Genomic DNA, 19,017 nt, shown 5'->3' with positions numbered 1-19,017 from the left:
ATTCCATCTTTCCCTACAAAAAATGCATCATGTTGAGTTACTTCTTCCTGTGACTCATATTCATCATTTTCTGGCACTTCTTTTTGTGTTCCAGAATCGTGACCGCTTTCATGAACACAATCCTCAGTCTTCGAGTCAGCGCTATCACTGCGAGCATCTTTATCACTCAGATCATTGAACCATTCCAACCATACATAAGGTTCTCTTCTAAACTCTGTCCGAGATTTTTTTGCCTTTGATATTTCTTCCACAATCTAAAAATAAAGAGAATACTAGGTAACACGGAAGGTAACTGCAATCAGTTTCAATACGTCTAAATTTACGCACACGAAAGATCTAGCAAAGCAATAAAGTAATACAGATTTACTTTGTTTCAGATTGTGGCAGCAGAGCTAGCACGGATGACCAGTGTCCTCCAGACTATGACAATGTGTCTTAAACAATGTATCTTTCGTAACTGAAAAGTGAACAATGCTTGAAGCCAACAGACGGAGAGTTAACAGAAAGGTACTGAAAATGGCGCGAACTCAATCCAGCCCTGACAGACAAAACTCAGCGGGTAAGTCATGTGGATGACGAGTGTCATCCGTACGAGCAAAGGAACAATCTCCTCTTTAACACCTTTAGCCTCCTACACTTCAGTATATTATTTAATTTGGTTTGCGACTCATAGAACAGCTGTCGCTCTATCTCCCACCTCAGCCTGCTCACCTTCTTTAGCATTAGCTTCCTGTTCTTTTGTCTCATCTGTTCTCATTTCTAATAATTTCGATTGCCTATGATTATCCTTGACTTCTTCAATCTGTTCGCTTTCACTAACACCAGCTTCCCGTTCTTTCATCAGACCTGATATCTTTTCTAGCAGTTCCAATCATATAAGCATGGCTTCCTCCAATTTTATTAATCTCTCACATTCTATCATTACCATAAAAACCTTTGCACACTGTTCTGCCGTACCTGTAACTCTCTTAGCCTTGGAATCAAAATTTCCCAGCACCAAACTCATAGTTAGCGTTACCTTAGGTGTTTAAACAGCACGTAACTCATCAAACGTTGTTACACCCATCTTTACACGATGAACCAACAACAAGCTCCACAAGATTCCTTAACAATTAAAAAATATTCCTTTCATAATTACTGCACGAAATTCAATGAAAAGAATGTGTTCTATACTGTGTAACAACCTGATAATATTCCCCTTTTCTCATAACGCAAACCGCAAATACAGATTTCACATAATAAGAAAACTTTCTGGGCCAGAAACCATACCAAAATCTTAACCACACTGAGTTCTGAAGCACGTTACTAATTATAACCCTCGAAATTCTCTTACCAAGAGCGCTTCACCGTATAGTGAGCAAATAATTCATTGTACGTTACGATCACAAATAAAACAAGATCTAACCACTAAGCAGATCCCTACATACACTTAACGAAACACAATATAATCCTACCCAAACACAAATTCTTCCAAAATTGTAACGACAAAAAGCTCAGGACAACCATTGACTTTTATTCACCAACCTTTCCTAGGAAGAAGTACAAATTAATGAAAGCGCTTGCAACTTACACTGAGGTGACTTAAGTCATGGGATACTTCCTACTATCGTTTCGGACCTCCTTTTGTCTGGCGTGGTGCAGCAACTCGACATGGTATGGCCTCAAGACGTTACTGGAAGTCCGCTGCAAAAATAATGAGCCATGCTGCCTCTATAGCTGTTCATAATCGGGAAAGTGTTGCCGGTGCAGTATTTTGTGCATGAACTGACCTCTCGATTATGTCACATAAACGTTTGATGAGATTCATGACGGCGATCTGGATGGCCAAATCATTCACCTTAATTGCCCATAATGGTCTTTAAACCAATCGCGAACAATTGTAGCCCGGTGACATAGCGCATTGTTATCCATCAAAATTAAGTCCATTTATGGCAGCAAGTGGTCTCCAAGTAGCCGAATACAATCACTTCCAATAAACTACCACTTCAGTTGGACCATGTAAACACAGCCCACACCATTACGGAACCACAGTCTTGCTTGCACAGTACCTTTTTCACAACTTGAGTCCATGGCTTCGTGGGGCCTGAGCCACTACACGAACCCTACCAACTCTTACCAACTGACAGCGGGACTCATCTGACCAGGACACTGTTTTCCAGTCGTCTATGATCCTACGTATATGGCCATGAGCCCGGGAGAGGCGCTGCTAGAAGACACTCTTGTCGGTCATCTGCTACCAAAACCCATCAACGCCAAATTTCACAGCACTGTCCTAACGGGTACGTTCGTCGTACGTCCCGCATTGATTTCTACATCTACATCTACATTCTTATTCTGCAGTTCACAATTACGCACATGGCAGAGGGTTCATAGAACCACCGTCAAGCTATTTCTCTACCTTTCCACCCTCGAACAGCGCGCGGGAAAAACGAACACATACATTTTTGTGTGTGAGCTCTGATTTCTCTTTTTTATTATGGTGATAATTTCCCCTATGTATGTTGATGCTGATGATGTTTGGTTTGTGGAGCGCTCAACTGCGCGGTCATCAGCGGCCCTAAAAAGTCCCAATTTTTACACAGTCCATTTTCTTTTCACAATCCAGTCTAGTCACTCTCACAAATGATCATAATGATGAAATGATTAGGACAACACAAACACCCAGTACCCTTACAGAGAAAATCTCCAACCCGGTCGGGAATCGAACCCGAGACACGGTGATCCAGAGACAGAACGCTAGCTCCTAGACCACGAGCTGCGAACTCCCCCTATGTAGTTGGGCTCCAATAGAATATTTTCGCACTCTGAGGAGAAAGTTGGCAATTAAAATATCATGAGAAGAACCTGCTGCAACGAAAATTGTCTTTGTTTTAATGATCACCACCCCACTTCACGAATAATATCCTGGCCCTCTCTTCCCTACTTCGCGATAGTACAAAACGAACTGCCCTTCTTCGAACTTCGTTGATGTCACCTGTCGATCCCATCTGATGCGAATCCCACACCACACAGCAGTACTCCAGAAGAGGATGTGCAGGCGTAGTTTAGGTAGTGTATTTAACAGATGTGTTGCATTTTATCAGTGCTCTGCCAATAAATCGTAGTCCTTGGTTTGCTTTACCCAGAACATTATCTATGTGATCGTTCCAACTTATGTTATTTATAATTATAATCCCAAAGTATCAAGTAGAATTTGTAGCCTTTAGATTTAAGTGATTTCTCGTGGAACCGAAATGTAGTAGATTACTTTTGGTACTCATGTGGATGACTTCACACATTTCATTATTTAGACTCAGTTGCCACAATATGTATCATACAAATGTCCTGTCTAAATAGTTTTGTAATTTGTTTTCCATACGAGGACTTTATAAGATGTTAAAAGACAGCATCATCTGCAAATAATCTAAGAGTACTGCAGATTGTCTTCTAAGTCGTTTATGTGTATCAGGAACAGCAGAGGACCTACAATCCTTCCTTGGGGAATAGCAGATACTATTTGTGTTTTACTCGAGGCCTTTCCATCACTTACTGCTAACTGTGACCTTTCTGAAAGGAAATCGTGAATTGATTCGCACAACTGAGACGATAGTCCACAGGCACGCTATTTGATTAGAAGTGGTCTGTAGGGAAATCTAAAAATATGGAGTCGATTTACTTTGTGTGAATAATGAGCTAGTTGCGTTTCAAGAGAACATATTTTCTGTGTCCATATTAGCTGTTTGTCAGTAAATCGTTTTCTTCGAGAAAACACATAATGTTCGAACACAGTATACTTTCAAAATCCTACTGCAAATCTACATTAACGATATGAATCTGTAATCCAGAGGATTACTCCTGTTTCCTTTCTTGGGTACTGGTGTGACTTGTGGCACTTTTCAGTTTTTAAGCCCGCATTTCTCAACAGGCTATCGGTTGTGTACGATTGCTAAACATTGAGCTATTTTATAAGCATACTCTGAGAGAAAACTCATTGGTATGCAATAAGTGCCGCATGCGGATGCCTTCCCTTTATTAAGTAATTTAACCTGATTTGCTACCCGGAGGATATCTACGTCTAAGTTACTCTTGTTGGCAGTTGTTCTTGGTTCGAATTCTGTAATATTTACTTCCCGTTCTTTGGTGAAGAAATTTCGCAAAACCGTACGTAGTAACTCTGCTGTGTGGCGCAGTCATCTTTTCGGTGGTGTACTTTACGTACGACAATAATCTCTTTGGATTTTCTGCCACATTCCGAGACAGAGTTTCGCTGTTATGCATCACCCTGGTACCCAGAACTTTTGAAGAGAGACGTTGACTGTGAATATTGTATCGCAGACACAGTCCGTTTGACTCTTCTGAGATGTCACTAAACAAGGCCTAAGATGTAAACAACCATGCATGAGCAGCGCCTATTATACGGAGGGGGGTTTGACAGCCGATCAGTCCCAGTCATTCCACCAGGAAGGAGGTATACGGCTCGTGTTGTCTGTAGTTCAACCATGCCTAGACGGTCAGTACCGCGGGTCGATCGCGTCCGCATTGTTACTTTGTGCCGGAAAGGTCTCTCAACAAGGGAAGTGTCCAGGCGTCTCGGAGTGAACCAAAGCGATGTTGTTCGGAGATGGAGGAGATACAAAGAGACAGGAATTGTCGATGACGTGCCTCGCTCAGGTCGCCCAAGGGCTACTACTGCAGTGGATGACCGCTACCAACGGACTATGCCTCAGAGGAACCCTGACAGTAACGCCACCACGTTGAGTAATGCTTTTCGTGCAGTCACAGGACGTCGTGTTACGACTCAAACTGTGCGCAGTAGGCTACATGATGTGCAACTTCACTCCTGACACACATGGTGAGGTCCATCTTTGCAACCACGACACCATACAGCGCGGTACAGATGGGCCCAACAACATCCCGAATGGACCGCTGAGGATTGGCATCACGTTCTCTTCACCGATGAGCGTCGCATATGCCTTCAATCAGACAATCATCGGAGACGAGTTTGGAGGCAACCCTGTCAGGCTGAACGCCTTAGACACACTGTCCCTACCCTACTTAAAATGTATTTTCGCCAACCTATCGAAGGCAGAGTGAAGTCACCACCAACATAACTGTATGAGTGGGGTACATAGTTGAAATGAGACACAAGTTTTCTTTGAACTGTTTAGCAACTATATGATCTGAGTCGGACTGTGGGTAAAAGGAACCAATTGTTAATATATTCCAGTTATCAAGTATGATCTCTGGGCATACTACCTCACAGCATTTCTGCTGTTATTTCACACCAGTATTGCTTGCCTGTTAGCACTGACAAACTCTACGCAAACGCTGCTCCACTGGGTCGTTAAGTGAAGGCTGACGGCCACTGCGTTGTCCGTGGTGAGAGGTAATGCCTGAAATATTGTATTCCCGGCACGCTCTCGACACTATGGATCTTGGAATACTGAATTCCCTAACGACTGCTGAAATGGAATGTACCATGCGTCTAGCTCCAACTACCATTCCACGTTCGAAGTCTATTAATGCCTCTCGTGTGGCCATAATCACGTCGGAAACCTCTTCCCATGAATCAACTGAGTACAAATGACAGCCCTGCCAATACACTGCCCTTTTATACCTTGTGTACTCGATACTACCGCCATCTGAATATATCACTATCCCATGACCTTTGTCACCACAGTGTGTAACTACTTTTAAAATCACTGAGGCTAATTTATTACTGAATGTTCATTCTTAACTTTCCAGGTAAAATTTCAGTGAGTTAAAAGAAAATTTAACTACGAAGCTCAGAGGGTTCTCGATTTCGAAACTCCTGGGAAAGGGTCAATAAAATCTAACATCGGATGTCGGTTGTGCTGTTTATCATACATCTAGATGCTATAGTCCGATCTCTGGCGATGTACAGAGAAGGAAAGCACCCTGTATGATCTTCCAAATTAATATTAAGGAAGTAATAGTCTCACACCAACACAGACATTTTCCTAAAAAGATTATTAATAGAGGTCGCCCAACCATGCATGAAAATAAGGGTACCACACCGTCCATAGATGTACAGATGAGACGGGGTATCATATATCTATATGAGAATGAAATGGTCACTATAACAACCAAGTTTATTATCGTAAGCATCAACATACGAGTTACCACTGATGTAAGTGAATGAACATTTAGTAACTGGATAAGGTATTATAATCGTAGTATCTGAGATTGGTAAAGGTGAGGACGACGAAAGCGTAGCAACGAAAATAATTCATTGATACGAACAGCGACTGTAAGAGTTGTTAGTTGATTGTAGAAAGAACAGGGAGAAATAGGTACGAACATCAGAAATCCCAACTAAGTACATAATGAGAGCAAGTATGGGACCATGCATCGTCAAAACCGTACAGCTGGCTTTTGAAGGGAATAAACGATTTCTGCATTCCTGCAGCATTAGTCTTTGCATCACTGGCACATCTTACCAGACACGTGTAGCGTGAATGCAGGAAGCAGGGGCTAGAGATTCTGAGTTCGTCACTCCCTCTGTACTTATTGCTCAAGTGGAGACCTCCTTCCATACGACAGCAAGACTCGCCTCATCAGTAGCCAAGCAGCAAATCTTAACTCTTCCACCTCCTAGCAGCATGCTTTACCTAACTTAACGCTCTGTGACTGGGATGTTTCTGACAGAGCAGAACTTAACTGCCCAGTAGAAGCAGACATTGAAAGTTCCATTCGCTAAAATTATGATAATGTTAAGCCAACTCCTACTCTCGCGGATTTCATTATTATTAGCCAATAGTAGTGTTGTGGCGTGAGTAAGAGGCCAGAAGGCCTCTCCCACTCCATGATACGATCCTGTACGGAAAATAACACTATGCACGAATTAAAATGTTTGTTTCAGAAATTTAAACAGAACGTTATTCCGTAGTATGACCACACTGAAGCAATCGCGGTTCCCACGCTGTAGTCTGGAAAGGGACACCTGGCTACATTTTTATCTTTATAAAAGTATTCTTTGAACAGTGCTGTGTTTTTCTTAGGCAGATAGCGGTCCCCGTGAACTGCCAGGAGTGCATGGGAATGGGAGTCACGAATGCTGTGTAGACTAGCTGACGTTGAAACTCAGTTACAGTCTTCAAGTCCACGACCTGCTCATTCCTCTTAAGAAATCCCTTATCTTTTGCCAACCAGCTCGTAGGCTGTCAATTGTGCAGTCTTCACCATAACGAAAGACAAGCGGAAAGAAAGCAATATAAACGACAGTCACTTGTGGTACTGATTCTGACATGGAATTACGAAGCAGCATAAAGGAATGACTGCAATGATCAGGGCGATAAGCACATAATGTTCTCAAATACATTAAGGTGAGAAAAATCATTGGGATACCTTCTAATATCGTGTAGGGCCTCCTCATGTGCGGTGTAGTGCAGCAACTCGACGTGGCGTGGACTCAACAATTCGCTGGAAGTCCTCTGCAGAAACATTGAGTCATGCTGCCTTTATAGCCGCGTATAAATGCGAAAGTGATGCCGCTGCAGGACTTTGTGCACGAACTGACTTCTCCATAACGTCCCACAAATGTTCGTCGGAATACATGTCAGGTGATCTGTTTGGCCCACTCATTTGCTCGAATGATTCTTCAAATGAACCACAAACATCTGTGGACCAGTAACATGATGCACTATCATCCATACAAATTTCATCGTTGTTTGGGAATATGCAATCCTTGAATGGCCACAAATGGTCTCCAAGTAGTCGAATATAACCATTTTCAGTCAATGATCGGTTTAGTTTGACCAAAGGATCCGGTGCACCCCTTATACACACAGTCCAAACAATTATGAAGACACCACTAGTTTGCACAGGGCCTTGTTGACAACTTGGGTCTGGACTCATCTGACAAGGCCACGGTTTTCCAGTGTCTAGGGTCCAACCGATATGTCGCGAGCCCAGGAGAGGCGCTGCAGGCAACGTCGCGCTGTTAGAAAAAGGCATTCGCGACGATCGTTGCTGCCATAGCCCATTAACATCAAATTCCGCAGCACTGTCTAACGGGTACATCTCTCGTATGCACCACGTTGATTTCTGCGATTATTTCACGCAATGTTGCTTGTCTGTTAGCACTGACAACTCTACTGAAACGCCATAGCTCTCACTCGTTAAGGGAAAGGCGTCGGCCACTGCGTTGTCCATGGTGAGACATGGCGCCTGAAATTTGGTATTTTCGGCACACTCTTGATACAATGGATTTCAGAATATTGGACTTCACAACGAATTGCGAAATGGAATGTTCCATGCATGTAGCTCCAGTTTCATTCCACGATCAAAGTCTGTTATTTCCTGTCGTGCGTCACATGAAACATCTGCGTACAAATGACAGCTCCGCCAATTCACTGCCCCATTATACCTCATGTACGCCATACTGCTGTCTTCTGTGTATGTGCATATCGCTATCCCATGTCTTTTTGTCACCTCAGTGTTCGTTGCAAGACAGTTTAAGACAATACGTGCCATTTATCACTGTCATACCCCTGAAAATTTACTCTTCCTTCGCGAACAACCTGTATGTCTGAACCTCTCCCGTCTTATACCAAACGACTCAAGATAGGGTGTTAGATTTACTCTGGTATTCAGCCACGTGGTATGATCTTCGGGCTCAAAAGGTGTTGACAAAAATATTTCCTAACTGCAGTGCTGATTCCCGCAACTCGATTGACAAATGTAACTCCACAAGCAAGATCAAATTGCGCTTCTTACTTTTAAACTATTCCAAGTCGATTATATCTGTGGTGATTGATGTTAGCTATAGATTCATCTGTTGAGTGGTACATGAGATAAGTAAATAAATTAGTGAAATCAATTAGAAGTGAAGTTGAAATTAGAAAATAAATAAAAAATTTAGTTTAGTTTAGAGAGTTACATACTGGCAAACAGCGGGCAGAGCAGAAGAGACAATGACCGTGAAGTCAGCAAGTTCAGAAGACGCCATCGCCCTCCCCACATAAGCGGACGCTGTCGATTCAGCCGTCAGGGCTTCACCCAACCTGCTCACGTGTTTCTCAGTTGTCACATGTGAGCAAAGGCCCTCGCCTACATTCCAAGAGCCAATGACCGACGTTAAGAAGATTCTTCGAGAAGCTTTTCAACGTGACAGAAGAGGCAATGACCGGCTCACGTGTTTCTCAGTTGTCACATGTGATGAAAGGCCCTCGCCTACATTCCAAGAGCCAATGACCAACGTTAAGAAGATTCCTCGAGAAGCTTTTCAACGTGACGGAAGAGGCAATGACCGTGTAGTCGTTCACCTACAGTGAACTGAAGTGAATAAATACGCGAGATCCAGTGGGCCCGACAAAGAAGAAGAGTAGCAGTAGCTTCAGTCAGTTTCGGTGCTGAAGGCCGTCATGCAAGAAGAGACTGCATCATACACAGACGCACCAAGTCCGCCGCTGTAATGGAATAGCAAGCAGCAGCCTCGGCGCCAGAAGACAGAAGTTAAAAGGTATTTGAAGACTGATTTTTACGTACCCGGGTGAATCGTGAGGACGGTAAGGAGACGGCCTCACATCAGCAGTCACCTGTGAGCTGGGATGAAGATCTGACAGCCGAAGACTGGCAAGCGGAAGTCCGTTGTTCGAGTCCGGGACACTAGCCTTCCCCCACCGCGCCGCTCCGCTGGCCGACGCACAACACTGACACACGCGGCCGCTTAGAGAAGAGAAATACTGGGACGCCACATCCAAGGTATCACCATCCGATTCACGACTTCGTTCTCAATAATTAAACGGGCCACAGCACGATGTGCGTCTCCAGTCAACTGGGCGTGACGGCGACACGAGATACACACCGCCACGCGTAATCCGCCGCCGCTGCCGCAGCAGAAGGCTTCGCAAACGACACTGCAGCCGCTCTCCGAGCCAGAACATCCAGTAAGGGACAGTAGTACAAAACTTTCAATAAAAGTTATCTTATGTAAAAATGCTGTTTCATTCTACCTCATACCCGAGCCAAGGAAGAACCCACCCTGCCCACATGTTGTTAAGAGAGAAAAATAAATGTATTTAGTATTTTCACCCTGACATAATGCTTTAGAATTAAATGCCCATTGGAGTAATGCTCATCTTGACAACTGACTAGCAGAAAAAGAGAAAACCCAGTTACATTTAGTAGCAGAAGTGTTACATTTAGTGACAGAAGTGTTACATTTGGTGTCAGAGAAAAACCATTGGCTCAATATGAGGTGTGAATGAAAGTCACTAAATGTCCACAGTTAGTATTGTTTAATGTGTGAAAGGATAGAGGTTTGCATAGACAGTCGTAATATTTTCTTTATTTAGAAGTCTATTTTCTCTCATAATTTTAAGAGTTTGTCAAAAATATTTAAACACTTTTTCATTAAGTGTAGTAAGATTGTGTAACTAATAGTTTGTAAAATGATGACACGAAATCGTACAAAGTCAGAGTCAGCTCCACAAGTGGTTTCTACTGAGGAAGCTATTCAGAGCTTAGTTAACCAAACAGCACAGCTTAAAAATGATAATAATGCATTATTTAAACAGTTGAGTAAGGTTAGGCAAACCAGTTCAATCCCTCCCACCAAAGATTCCTCAGCAGCAGCCTTGGTAACTCCTTTTTCAGGTAAATGTCATTAGTGAAAAAGTAATTAAAACAAATCCTTGATTAATTTCGGCAGTTAAGGACTTTCCAACACCACAACGCGTTAAGGAAGTACAAAGTTTCATTGGTCTCGCATCGTATTACCGAAAATATGTTCAAAATTTTGCTGAAATTGCCCGACCCTAAACCCAATTATTGAAAAAGGTTGCAAAATTTCATTGGTCTGAAGATTGTGAATCAGCATTTGAAACCCTTATAGATAAGTTAACACACAGTCCAGTATTAGACTACCCAGATTATAATAAACAATTTATTTTATCCTGTGACGCAAGTGGTCATTCAGTAGGAGTTGTTTTGAGTCAGAATATTAATGGCGCAGAACACCCCATAGCCTACGCTTCGAGACAACTAACAACGGCAGAAAGAAATTATTCCACAACGGAGAAAGAGTTGTTAAGTGTTATTTATGGCATCAAATACTTTAAATGCTACTTGTATGGTAGGAAATTCAAGGTTATTACAGACCACGCAGCTTTAAAATGGTTGCTTGGGTTAAAGGATCCACTAGTCGTCTTACCCGTTGGGTCCTATGTCTTTCCGAAATCGATTTCGAAGTTATCCATAAACCAGGCAAAAAACACACTAATGCAGATGGCCTAAGTCGGAAAATAGCACTTTTGGAAGCAACAGGCCGAGATACTGAGGACTGGAGAAAGGCACAAGATGAAGATACAGAATGCAAAAAATACGCAACTAAAAAACAATTTTGCTTTGAAGATGGTGTATTATGACGTAAAACAAAACTTAGACCGCGAATTGTTGTTCCCCAACATCTTAGACAAGAAATAATGGCAGAGGCCCACTATCATATCCTTGCAGGACACGTTGGACAGCGGACAACCGAAAGACGCGTAGCAGAGCGATTTTGGTGGCAAACCAGAAAGCAGGATGTTGCGCAGTACGTTCGTAATTGCATTGCGTGCGCACAACGAGCTGAACTTTCTCGTTTCAAAATACCCTTACAGAGGCTCCCCGAGGCTTCATGTCCATTTCAGATCTGTGGAATGGATCTATACGGAACATTTCATAAAACACCTGCTGGTAATAAGTAGGTTTTCACGATTATAGATCACTTTTCACGCTATCAAGCTATGGTGAGTCTCCCAGATCAGCAAGCAAATACAGTTGCTCAAGCTTTAGTTAACAACTGTATACTTAAATTTGGCGTACCTGAAGCTATTATCACAGATCAGGGATCTAGTTTTATGTCTGAATTAATGAAACAGCTATGCCACTTGCTAAAAATACGTAAATTACGCACAACTCCGTTACACCCTCAGTGCAACGGACGCACAGAAAGAGTTCATCGGACAATTGGCAAGATGCTTAGTTATTATATTAACGAACAAGATTCTAATTGGGATACGTATTTACCAATAATCGTGTCGGTATACAACGCCAAAACACATGAAGCAACTGGCATGTCACCTTATGAAGTGGTTTATGGGAGAAAAATGCCGTCCCCTTTTGATGTAATCAGGCAGAAAAACGGAAAAGTCGGAGAAACAGTAAAAGATTTCTGTTGAATGATGAAGGATGTATGGAAAAAAGTTCAAAAATCTAATACAAAGGCTTTGGAACGACAGGAAAGATTAGGTAATGCCCAAGCTAAATATCCAAATTACAAAATCGGTCAGTGTGTGATGCTGTCAACCCCACATAATGCGAAAGGAAAAACGAAGAAATTTGTAACAAACTACAGAAGTCCTTATCAAATTATTGAGATCGCGTCACCAGTCAACGTTAAACTGCAACTGCCCACCCGAACTACTATTGTCCATGCAAGTCGTTTAAAACCTTTTAAGGGCGCTCCAGATATAATTCCTTCAACAATAGCGTCTGCTTTTCCGAAGGGTGGAGGAAGTTCCCGAAGAGGAAAAAGAGTGGCCACGCCAGCACAACATACAGACATGGCGCCATACAGTCTGTGATCAAGGGTGCGAATGTCCTAGTTGAATCATAGTAGTATACAAATCATAGTCATATACAAATGTAAATACTTAATAAATGATAATTGGTTTATTTTTTAAGAAAAAAAGGTGAACGTAGAAACATGTTGATCTTGTAGTTAACAATGTATTCCTTCTTTTCCTTGTTTTTGTTTTTACTAGGCTGGTAGGTCCATAACCATGTTGTTTGCTTTTTTCAGAAAACGCCATGCAAGCATTTCCTACACAAAAACCTATCCTACCTCAATGACTCCCTTGACAGTTCCCTACTGAAGTCATTAGATATGTTCATAAACTCACAGCAAGGCAAAATTGATGCCAATGTTATGATGCAACATGTCTTAAAAATTAAAAGTGAACACAAAACTAAAATTATAATGCTACAAACGGGTATATCTGAAGTCTTTGTGTTGGTGTTTCTGCTTTGTACAGTTTTGTTTTATTTAAGACGAAAAAATAAGCCAAATAATAATATACCACTTCATCAAATCCCTGTTAACTGGATACCACACTCTTAACTAGTGTACTTCAGTAGTTACTTTTGAGCACTAGTGTATTAATTTTGTGTATTGTACTTCAGTCTTTACTAAACGGTCTCAAGTTAAAATAAACTATACTGTAGGAAAGATATTCTTGCATTAATATAGTGTAGATTAAACAGGTGTTGCTATGTAATTTTCTAAGTGAAAAATCTATTTTTGTTTATTCATTGTCATCAAGAATTGTTACACTAATTATAACCATTTATGTGTGAACTATGTGATTCATGAGCGTACAGTGCTTTAGTAAAGTGATAAAGTATTTCCAACATACTTAATGTGAAGCGTGTGTAATAGTCTAAGTCGACAGTTTTCATTGCTTGTGTTAGTGCTTTTGCCATGTGAAAAGTGGAGGAATGTTGAGTGGTAAATTCGAGGGCGAATTTCTCCGAAGGGTGGAGGAAAGTTGAGTGGTACTTGAGATAAGTAAATAAATTAGTGTAATCAATTAGAAGTGAAGTTGAAATTAGAAAATAAATAAAAAATTTAGTTTAGTTTAGAGAGTTACATATTGGCAAACAGCGGGCAGAGCAGAAGAGACAATGACCGTGAAGTCAGCAAGTTCAGAAGAAATCATCGCCCTCCCCACATAAGCGGACGCTGTCGATTCAGCCGTCAGGGCTTCACCCAACCTGGTCACGTGTTTCTCAGTTGTCACATGTGAGCAAGGGCCCTTGCCTACATTCCAAGAGCCAATGACCGACGTTAAGAAGATTCCTCGAGAAGCTTTTCAACGTGACGGAAGAGGCAATGACCGTGAAGTCGTTCACCTACAGTGAACTGAAGTGAATAAATACGCGAGATCCAGTGTGCCCGACAAAGAAAAAGAGTAGCAGTAGCTTCAGTCAGTTTCGGTGCTGAAGGCCGTCATGCAAGAAGAGACTGCATCACACACAGACGCACCAAGTCCGCCGCTGTAATGGAATAGCAAGCAGCAGCCTCGGCGCCAGAAGACACAAGTTAAAAGGTATTTGAAGACTGATTTTTACGTACCCGGGTGACTCGTGAGGACGGTAAGGAGACGGCCTCACATCAGCAGTCACCTGTGAGCTGGGATGAAGATCTGACAGCCGAAGACTGGCAAGCGGGAGTCCGTTGTTCGAGTCCGGGACACTAGCCTTCCCCCACCGCGCCGCTCCGCTGGCCGACGCACAACACTGACACACGCGGCCGCTTAGAGAAGAGAAATACTGGGACGCCACATCCAAGGTATCACCATCCGATTCACGACTTCGTTCTCAATAATTAAACGGGCCACAGCACGATGTGCGTCTCCAGTCAACTGGGCGTGACGGCGACACGAGATACACACCGCCACGCGTAATCCGCCGCCGCTGCCGCAGCAGAAGGCTTCGCAAACGACACAGCAGCCGCTCTCCGAGCCAGAACATCCAGTAAGGGACAGTAGTACAAAACTTTCAATAAAAGTTATCTTATGTAAAAATGCTGTTTCATTCTACCTCATACCCGAGCCAAGGAAGAACCCACCCTGCCCACATGTTGTTAAGAGAGAAAAATAAATGTATTTAGTATTTTCACCCTGACATAATGCTTTAGAATTAAATGCCCATTGGAGTAATGCTCATCCTGACAACTGACTAGCAGAAAAAGAGAAAACCCAGTTACATTTAGTAGCAGAAGTGTTACAATTAGTGACAGAAGTGTTACACATCAAAATTAATCAGGTCAAACTTAAATCTCTTCCCTAATCTATATTCCCCCCTCTCATTTCTTCTTCTCTTTTCTATTTGCTTCGTAACACTCTGTCCCCTTCCATCTTCCTCTCCACAACCCATCGCTTTTCCACCTGTCCTCTCACGCCCAGTATCTCTTCCTCACAACTTCTCCCTCTTCCACTTGCCTCCTCATAACCCCTCCCACTTTCACCTGCAGATTCACACACTTTCCCCCTTCTACCTCCCAGCCTCTACCTGTTCCACCTGTCTCCTCATACGCTTATCCTTTCTGCACCTGGGTCACCCTTCACTATTTTCCATCTACCTCCTGCTTCCCTCCCTCCTCCCCTTCTCTCTGTCTATCTCCTCCTCCAATCTCTTAATGTCCACCTGCTCCTCCCACACTATCTATCCTTCTTCCCCTCCCTCTTTGTCTCCCAACTTCTCCACCCCTCTCTCCATCTCCTCCTTGCCCCTGTCCATCTGCTCCTACACCTCTCCTGTCTGGCATGTCATCCACCTCTCTCTAAGTATACCGATGGCCCCTCTTTGTGTCTGTCTCCTCCTCTCCCTTTCATTGTCTATCTCCTCCTTCCACCTATCTCTCCCTCTCCTTCTCCTCTTTCCCTTCATCTGCTTATTTCGTCCTCCCCTCTCTCTTTTCTCATATCCTCCTCCTCCTGCGGTGGCGCAGTTCTTTCCGTCCCTTTACGACGAACCTGCCCCTACCTGTGAACATTGTCTCAGCAGATCATCAGTAGGAAAGCCGAGTGAAGCCTACTGAACTTCCACGTGAACCAGGCTGCAATTTAAGCCACTAATCTACGTTTCGGGAGAAAGTTTTCACAAGAAATGAAAGGTTGGAAATTTTGTCCTCAATTAATATATTCTGAAACTTAGGTGAACAAGTATCACTGCCAAGCCCGTGCTAGTCTTAACACAGTCACTCACAATCGCTTTCACTCACGTTAGCAAGTTTATGGTGTTGCATTTCCCGAAAACGTAATAGCTACAAAAATACTGATTGTTTTTGATTGAGAATGCTCGCCAAATATTAAGTCTATCGGTACCTAATGCAGTCACAGTTTTTGGCCACCGACCTGCTCAATACGCCACGCGGAATATATGTCTTTTCTCGTCACAAAATTCACTTAAAAATTCCGAAATTTCTACACACACATCGGAATAATTATGCCGTCACTTTCCAACACTTTTGAAGTAAGAAACACTACTAGATCCGGCAACTTATCATTTCCACCGGAACTTCTACTACACACGTCCGATCTGTTTCATGGCTAGGCTTCGACTGTCTTCTAGAATACTCTAAGTCTTCTCTACCAGCAGAGAAAGGCGCGCGAAGAATATTGCTTTACCATTGGTCAGTTTACTCAACAGCCAATACCAAAACAACATTCTCCCGCGTCAATCCGCGCTTTTCATCAATAACCAATCGCAAAATAGTAAACCTAACCACTGCACTTTTTACCGACGTAATTATCTAATTGTTGTGACTCGCCGATTATTCAAAGTGCCGCCGCGCAATTACGCACGTCCTCTACGTGCGGCGCTGTTTGCCAGCCATGCAGCAGCGGCGCCACCTAAGCAGCCAGCCGAGCGGCGGCCGCTAGACTGAGACTCAGTGTTTAATCGAATGCCGACTTGTACACAGGTCTACTTACTCAGTGACTTATATGTGTTGTTGTGTTGTCCGAAATATATGTGATAAATCTGAAGATTTAACAATTGGCGACGAGGTAGAGGATTTTTCCTTTTCACCGTTGACTCACAGGGTTCCATGGCTACTGTCGAGCAACACTTGCAAAATCTCCTTGAACAGCAAACGCTTCTAACAGCGGCGATTCGCGATTTCGTCGCGGCGTCAAATGCGGGGCGTTTCTCGTCGTTGGCTGTCCCTCCTTTTCCACCTTACGACGAGACGGCGGAAGAGTGGTCTGATTATGAAAAACGTCTTCGACAGCACTTCTTGGCATTTCATGTCACGGACGAACAACCATGTAAGTCTCTGTTTCTTTCCTGGATTTCACCTCAAATGTATCGGTTGTTGTCGCAATTGGCTACTTTGAAGGATCCTGCGTCTTTGTCCTTTGCTGAAATGTGCTCACTTCTGTCTGTCTATTTTCAAAAGCAAACGCATGTGGTAGCCTCTCGTGTTGCCTTTTATCGTTGTCAAAAATAACCAAATCAATCCTATCGCGCTTGGGCTGCTGAACTTCACGGCCTCAGTCGAAAGTGTCAATTTGTTACTGACGTTCACAAAGAATCCTATGCCGATTCCATGGTACGGGATGCGGTTATCCGGTCGGCGCCCGACAAAGAAGTTCGGCAACGTGCCCTTCAGTTGGTGAATCCGACTCTAGATGAAGTTCTCTCCATTGCGCAGTCTTTTGAAATTTCTCGCGCCGCTGGGGCGCAAATAGAAGCGTGGGGTGACGTCGGGAAAATACAACCTCTGTGCGCTGTTGACGACGCGTGCGGCGCGTCCCCGCCGGCCGACGTGGCCGCAGTACGCTCCCACGCGCAGCCTCGGCCTAGTCGTAAACAACCCACTAAGAAACTGCAGCAAAATCCCTGGCAACTTCCTTCATGTCCGCGGTGTTTTACGAAACATTCACGCGAGGATTGTCCCCAACGTTGGGCTGTGTGTCACAACTGCAAAAAGAAAGGTCATGTGTCTTCCGTTTGTAAATCCGACCGCATACATGATGTTCATGAACATGACGCTGATTCTGATTCTGTGTTGTCTGTCAATTGCACTTCTTCCCTTTCAGGGAAGTTATTCCGCACTGTCCAAATCCTTGGTCGAGATGTTCGCATGCAAGTGGATACCGGTTCTGCTGCCACTATAATTAATTCTCAGACGTATCTTCAGCTGGGTTCTCCACTCCTGTCCCCTGTCACTCGGCAATTACGGACGTACAATAAACAGAAGATTTCTCTCTTGGGACAGTTTAATGCTGAGGTATCTTACAAATCCGTCGTTCGCACTGTTCCCATATTTGTGGTCGACCAGAGCAACGCAGAAAATCTTTTTGGTTTCGATGCCTTTCGCGTTTTTGGGTTCTCCATAGATGACTCTGTCAATATTGTCTCTGACGCTATTCCTTATGCTCAACTGGATTCCTTGTCGACGACATTTTCGTCCCTTTTTTCTCCTGGGTTAGGCCGTGCAAACGACTTTGAAGCTCATATCACTCCCGGCCTAAGTTTTTCGGGCTCGGCTCATTCCTGTGGCCCTTCGTGATCGGGTAAAACGGGAGTTGGATCGTCTCACTGCTTCAGGGGTCTTTCTTCCTGTCACTTCCAGTGAGTGGTCCTCTCCTGTCGTTGTAGTTGCTAAACCAAATGGTGATATTCGTCTATGTGGCGATTTCAAAGCCACTGTAAATGCTCAATGCCTCATCGACACTTACCCTATGCCCCGTCCTGAAGAACTGTTCACTAAACTCGCTGGAGGACAGTATTTTTATAAAATTGACTTGTCAGAAGCTTATCATCAACTTCCTCTCGACGCTGCTTCCCGGCAGTTTCTGGTCCTTAACACGCCTTTCGGCCTCTATCAATACCAACGCTTGCCATTCGGGGTTGCTAGCGCCCTGCTCTCTTTCAGCGATTCTTGGAACAATTATTGCTCCCTGTCCCTGGATGTATCAATTACATGGACGACATTGTTGTCACTGGCTCCACCACTGAAGAACATCTTCAAAATCTCCGCACACTTTTGATGTCTTACAGACTGCCGGTCTTAAGTGTAATCTTCAGAAATCACAATTTTTTCAGGCATCTATCACGTACTTGGGGTTTCAACTCTCTCGGGATGGTATTCGTCCGCTTCAACACACTGTCGCTGCGATCGATGCCTTTCCTCGCCCTACATCTGTTAAGGAACTGCAGGCCTTCTTGGGGAAAATAGCATACTATCACAAGTTTTTACCGTCTGCGGCGTCGGTGGCTCAGCCGTTGCATCGCCTGTTGCATAAAAACGTGCCTTTTCACTGGTCCGCGTCATGTGACGTGGCTTTCCGGAAATTAAAGACTATGCTGAAACAGGCCCCGTGCCTGGCTACTTATCGACCGGGCCAACATCTTGTTCTTGCCACAGACGCCTCTCAATACGGGGTCGGTGCAGTCCTTGCGCACCGTTTTTCTGACGGTTCGGAACAACCCATCGCTTATGCCTCCAAAACGCTCACGGAT

The sequence above is a fragment of the Schistocerca cancellata genome, chromosome 4, assembly GCF_023864275.1.
Source record: "Schistocerca cancellata isolate TAMUIC-IGC-003103 chromosome 4, iqSchCanc2.1, whole genome shotgun sequence".
Lineage (NCBI taxonomy): Eukaryota > Metazoa > Arthropoda > Insecta > Orthoptera > Acrididae > Schistocerca > Schistocerca cancellata.
The sequence above is the reverse complement of the archived record's forward strand: the minus strand, read 5'-3'. Positions refer to the sequence as shown.